Raw genomic sequence first — 6,846 nt, 5'->3', positions numbered from 1 at the left:
ATAAATCCTAAAATGGGATTAGCAAACGTCTCAAGCAATCATGATAACTTGGTTGATACTAAGTATGGGAAAAGTCCTGTAGGATCCTTCTCAAGCTACCAGCTGTCGCATACTGAGTCAAACTTTGATGTTTATATTAACGTTGAGTCTGCAGTTCAGAGAATTGATACAGACACAAACAATCCTCAAATAAATCAGTTTCCTCGTTTCCCTTTACAAAACCTAGGAGAAAGTGAGGAACGTAACCTGAGTGATGATAAAAAGGAGTTTGTTAACCGACTTAAGTTGGACGAGGATGAGATTAACGCATTAGAGGGCGCCACAAGAGATCAAGCCAGTAGTGAGCTGTGGAGATCCGAACGTCGATTCCGGTTTACAGCTTCAAATTTTCACTTAATTTCTCACCGACAAAGAAACCATCAAAAGTTTGCTAACACTCTTATACATCCCAAAGCTTTCACTTCAAGGCATACAAGCCACGGAATTAAGTACGAGCCAGAAGCAATACATGCCTACATGAAGCATATGACCAATAGATCAATGCCAGTTGATGTTTATAAATCTGGCCTTGTTGTGTCCCAAAAAGAACCAACCCTGGCCTGTACACCTGACGTGAAAGTAATCGATCCAGGCTGCACAGAACCGTTTGGATTACTTGAAGTAAAATGTCCTGAGACGAAGTTTCTTGTGACGCCACTAGATGCTTGCTCTGACAGCAACTTCTGTTGTGAAAACGTTGATGGACAGTGCAAACTGAAAATTACCCATCCCTATTATGCACAGGTACAAGGTCAAATGGGAATTACGGGTTCCAAGTGGTGTGATTTTGTGGTGTACACCAAGAAGGGAATGTCAATAGAAAGAATCCCCTTTGATCCCCAGTACTGGCATGAACTGGAAGGCAAGCTACTTTTGTACTATTATGGGCATTTCATTGATTTTGCTATTGTTGAAGCCTTGTAAGCCCCAATGTTATGTACACTTAGGCATATATTGGGCTTGGTGGAGGTTTCTTCTTGGGGTTTCACGAGCTTACATCCCCCATCCATCAAACCACAGGTGTATATGTCAGTTGACGAAAATAATGTTGTTGCTAATGATGTTGTTATGCTAACAAAACCTTTACATGTTTAACACGAGTCTATACAATCAACAGGAAGTAATAATTATTTAATGTAGACAAGAAAAGGGCAACTGATACAACTGATTTATTAGTCATATTTTTGTAACTGCAACAAGATTGTTCAGAGACTAAAAAAAAAAAAACAATGAAAACTTTAACTTCGAGTATGTGATTAGGTCGTGAGTCCTCAGATTATTATTCAGATAAAATGGGATCCTGAACGTTACATAAGAAACTACAAACCGTCCACATTTGGCCGTTGACCAGAGGAATTGAAGTTAACTGTGTTATTCTGTCCCAAATGTGGAAATTTTTAATTTTATTAATAGACTTGAAATCTTCAGGCATAGATTTATCAACTTCCTCTCGGTTGGGCCAAATATTTATAGTGCCAAAACGAAGATACATAAAGTTGATCCAGGAAACAAAAATCCTGCTGACTGTTGGCTGAGAGATGCCAAATAAAAATGCCAAATGTGCCTCATTAAGAGCCGTCCTCTGTAAAAATCGACTATCGTCGTTTGGAGGAGAAAAAATGAAATCCCTCAAACTTTCTCAGAAGAATGGTCTATATAAGTGATTCACATAAATATAACTTTCAGCTCAGCTCGATTCGTATTTTAGCTGTAGTGCGACCATGTTGGTTTTACCGCTCTGAGGGGGCTTTCAGCGGCCATTTTAGGTCACACTTTTAAGAATTTGCCTTACAAAGAAAGCGTTACAAATCCGAACAAAATCTCATTATTCGAGACAAGCAAATGTTTGTTGTTGTGTTGAGAAGCTTTTTTGGGAATTTGATCGAAATCTGATTTTTTTACAAAATTTTTAATTTCTTCCCTATTGAACTACTCTTCAAGTGCCAAAAAAATGGCCGAGTTTAGAGGAAAATATCGCTAAAGATACATTAGTTGGCATCCTAAAACAGCATCCCGGTTAAAGAGCAATGTCTCGTCTGTAAGAATATGCAATAAAATTTTTGGGCAGTTAAAAATAGAAAATTATAGAAGAAGAAGTTTTAACTGTACTTTTGTCAACAAACACCGCCTTCGTAATTAGCATAACAACATGAAAATAACGATTTACTAACAAAATAATGATAAATTCCACTTACCTCGTGAAATATCGAGAACTGGATATTTCAAAATATATCAAATTATAGTTTCAGTCGGATAGAGCCGCATTTTCGATGATTTGTTGTGCGAAATCACTGTAATACACCGCAGCTGTTAAACTGAGTTGAATTCTTCAAAGTCCGTCAGGACAACCATTGGCCGAAAAAATTGCCTTCCGCCCCATAAGCTGCCGTGTGCAAGGTGTAAAGTACTTCTTTGTTATCCTTAATGTCCAAAACTTCTTTCAGCAACCATTTAAATCCTGCTTTGAACTGGAGATTCTCGTCAAGAAATCGTTTATGTTCCGTTGACCTTCCGCCGTGATTAAACAATGAGATTGCGTTACAGAAACGCGCACACACATCCAGACGGGTAGGGGTGGGGGTGGGGAGGAAACAAAAATGGAACAGCTCCTAAATTGAAAAAAGAGGGTCATTCAAGATTACTATCAAAGCTATTTTATGCATTTCGGGTACTAAATAGGAAACTGCTGTCCCAGAATAATGTGGAATCTGATAAGCCCTTGTGCTGTAGTTTTTTTGGTTGGGGGTGGGAGGGGGGGAGGGGGGGCTGGCAAGTAAAGCACTAATTTACAGCATCAGTTGATCGTTGCTCTTCTGTTTAGGGTTCATACAAGTTCGCAACTACCCCAAGCTCAATTACAGCTTTATATTTGTAATATTAGGTAACAGTGAGAAAGTACCGGCACGTAAAATTAATATGAGGGTTTGTATGGGAATACATGCAAATTAACGGCTTACATAGAATTCCAATAAAAAGCTACTTACTTACTGGGTTTTTTTTGTGTGTGTGTGTGGGTATTACACTTGGCTGTTTGTGTTATGGAACGTTGTTTTAGCGACACGACTACCGCTGAGGATCAAGCTGCCTACGTTTCAACCCAAACAATATTCTCGAAAACTGCCAGCTAATACTTATTGTTTATGACTCATTCAACCTTTGTTCCTTAATGCGTCAAACGGCTTGAAAGCCTAAGTATAAATATGCTTCGCATGATGTGCGAATATTTTTATTTAGATATTGCGAATATTCCAAGATCGCGGAAAGCACCATACATGCAGCTGCTTAGCAATCTTGTGCAAACATGCAGCTGCGTTTCATCAGGACATTAACTGCATGAGCTTCAGGCTCATTCCATCATCTAATGTAAAAACAAAAAGAGCAGCAACAAATATTTAAGGCATATGGGTTTTCAATAAAGAGGGTGGCTGAGGCGTGTCAGTAAAACGCGGGGTCGGTGTCTTTTTTTTTTTTTTTTTTTTCAACATCACAGGTCATTTGAGGGTCAAATAAGGATTAAAGGCAATATAAAAAAGTTAAGTCTCTAAAGCTTACTACCTTAGCGGATAGGTTATCGGTGACAACACTCGATGTAGTTCCGTATTCTGGCGGACATTGGTTCCGTGAATTGACCACCATTTATTCTTCTAAGAAACGAAATGAGGCAAACGAAATACAAGGTACGAGACAATATATTTCCTTGAACTAACAAATTCTTGAACTAGAATGTGCATGAACTTACTATGAACTTTCCATACATTTGTCTGTAAAGCGAACCAGCCGTGAACTGCTACTAAAAATAGTTCGGGGGGAAAAAATACAGGAAAATGTATGGAAAGTTCAAAACACGACTGGACGCTTTCTGGCACAGTTACATCCCTCCATTTTTTTTTCTTAAAATCCTTTTCGTAATGCCAAAAGTTTCCAATTCATGAATTTTTCAGCAGCAATGTTTTATGAAAGTTATTTGATATCGGATTTATTTGCATCGAGTGTTGTCACCGATGACCTTTCCTAAGCTGGTAAGCTTTAGAGACTTAACTTTTTTATATTGGCTTTAATCCTTATTTGACCCACAAATGACCTGTGATGTTGACAATAAAAAAAAAAATAAATAAAAAATAAAAAACAATAAAAAAAAGAAAATAAAGGGAAGAAAAAAAAAGAAGAAAAAAAAGAGACCCAGACCCCGGCCCCGGCCCCGACCCCGCGTTTTACTGACGCCCGTGGCAGAAGGGGGAGGGGGAGTATCAATCGCGCATCATGTTTAATTTAAGGTACTCGATCCAGTTAGTTTTTGGTGGTACCACCCTACTTTGAAGCTCTCTGGTATCCCCACCTTTACTTTTATCGTAAGTCTAACACATAGAATGTATAACATATAGATCAATCTACAATACAGCAAAACAATTTTGGCGATCATAGTAAATGTAACGTGGTTATAGTGCCACGCCACTTTTAGGTCTGAGTCGAAATTCTGCTGTTGCCGGCTTTTTTTCGTGAGAATCTCTCGGCTACACATAGTGCGCATTAGTGCCTTGCGCTGAACAAAGTTTCAACAAAATCACAAAGACCCAATTCGAGAAATTTAGCGCTTTCCAAATTTAGGTCATAATTTATGTAAAAATGATAAGGAAACTTTAAACGATTATATCTAATAAACTATGAGATTTATTCCTTTATTTTGGGGATCTTTATAACAGGTGGACCCTTGCACGTCAGCAGAAAGCTTTAGGGTCTTGTAAATGCGCCCGATTTGGAGCAATGCAAACATATAGAAATTATAGTTTTAGCTATTTGTTGACGCTTGTCAACGTTTCAGAGTCCTCCTCACAAAAAAAAAAAGGATTTTCTTAAAAATTCGTAGTTTTTTTCCCTTCAAATTTTTTCAGGGCTACAATTGATTAACTAACTACCCGGATTCCGAATTTCATGGTCATTGAAAAACTGTGACATTATCTTCTATAAGCCCAAACTTGAGTAAACATTGAAGATTTTAGCGTTTTGGCTGAGATTGTGCTTTGGGAGTTTTCTATTGTTTCGAGTCTGTCATGATACAGCATTCTTGTTCAGCACGCGTGCAATGACCACGCTTGCCTGACTTCCGAATGCACTCATTGGACATTGAACGCGTGCTTAACAAGAATGCTGTATCATGACAGATTCGAAACAATAGAAAACTCCCAAAGCACAATCTCAGCCAAAAAGCTAAAAATCTTCAATGTTTACTCAAGTTTGGGCTTATAGAAGACAATGTCACAGTTTTTCAATGACCATGGAATTCAGAATCCAAGTAGTTAGTCAATCAATTGTGGCCCTGAAAAAATTTGAAGGAAAAAAACTACGAATTTTTAAGAAAATGCTTTTTTTTTGAGAAGGACTCTGAAACGCTGACAAGCGTCAACAAGTAGCTAAAACTATAATTTCTATATGTTTGCATTGCTCGCAATCGCGCGCATTTACAAGGCCCTAAAGCTTTTTGCTGATTTGCAAGAACCCATCTGTTATAAAGATCCCCAAAATAAAGGAATAAATCTCATAGTTAATTAGATATAATCGTGTAAAGTTTGCTTACCATTTTTACATAAATTATGACCTAAATTTGGAAAGCGCTAAATTTCTCGAATTGCGTCTTTGCGATTTTGTTGAAACTTTGTTCAGCGCAAGACACTAATGCGCACTATGTGTAGCCGAGAGATTCTCACGAAAAAAAGCCGGCAACAGCAGAATTTCGAATCAGACCTAAAAGGGGCGTGGCACTATAACTACGTGACATTTACTCCGATCGCCAAAATTTTTTTGCTATATTGTAGATTGATCTATATGTTATCCATTCTGTGTGTTAAACTTACGATAAAAGTAAAGGTGGGAATACCAGAGAGCTTCAAAGTAGGGTGGTACCGCCAAAAAATAACTGGGTCGAGTCACCTTAAATTGAATCACGCATCACAGAAAACCTTTTTGAAGCAATTACGCATGACGTGAGTAAGTGCACTAAGCTAATAATGTAAGATTCCAAACTCTCCGAGGACGCATTATTAAAAATTGTATTGCATGCAACATCCTCTTAGATTGATTGTGTGTTAATTGATTTTATTAGAGATACATGTATAAAGACGACTTACTTGTGGGTAGAAATGCTGGATGTACTCTGAAAGGTTAACCCTACGTTATATTGTCTTATTCCCTTCTTGTCTATCGTGACTTTTAGGTCAAAGAACGTTCACTTATCTTGGAAATCTAATTGGTACATCACGCGTCACGCGCTCGTAAAAAAGAAAATCACGCACCTCGTTGTGATGTCAGTCCCGCATCACGCACGGTTTCCATTCGGCCCGTCACGCTGCTTATTTATGGGCCATTACGCGTCGCAAAAAAACCCTTTGCCACCCTTAATAAATTTACTTACTATTAGCTGTTGTGCCCTATTTGTCAGTCGGTTGCCCTTCGTAACATTTGATGGCATTTCCAACGATGTTCAGATTTAGTAAGTAAGTACACTCTGTTTTTATTTTATTTTATAAGAACGTCTAATTTTGGAGCTGAGGCTGAACGTTCTTATATTTTTTTGTGCTTTGAGGCTGAAAACGTTCTTAAGATGTTTTTAAATTACATGGCATGCACTACATGTATTTCAGTAAATCAAAGCGGACGTGACCAAGAAACCTATCAAAGCGATTATGACAAACCGAGATGTGTGTCACCATTGTTAATGTTATACAAAACATGCCCTTAAGTATTTTGGTTAATTTCCATTTGTTACCTTGATTTATATACAGATCAGCAAAATACAAAAAACGTTCTTAATCG

This window comes from Pavona decussata, unplaced genomic scaffold (genome assembly GCF_977016875.1).
Source record: "Pavona decussata unplaced genomic scaffold, jaPavDecu1.1 SCAFFOLD_138, whole genome shotgun sequence".
NCBI classification, from domain to species: Eukaryota; Metazoa; Cnidaria; class Anthozoa; order Scleractinia; family Agariciidae; genus Pavona; species Pavona decussata.
The sequence above is the reverse complement of the archived record's forward strand: the minus strand, read 5'-3'. Positions refer to the sequence as shown.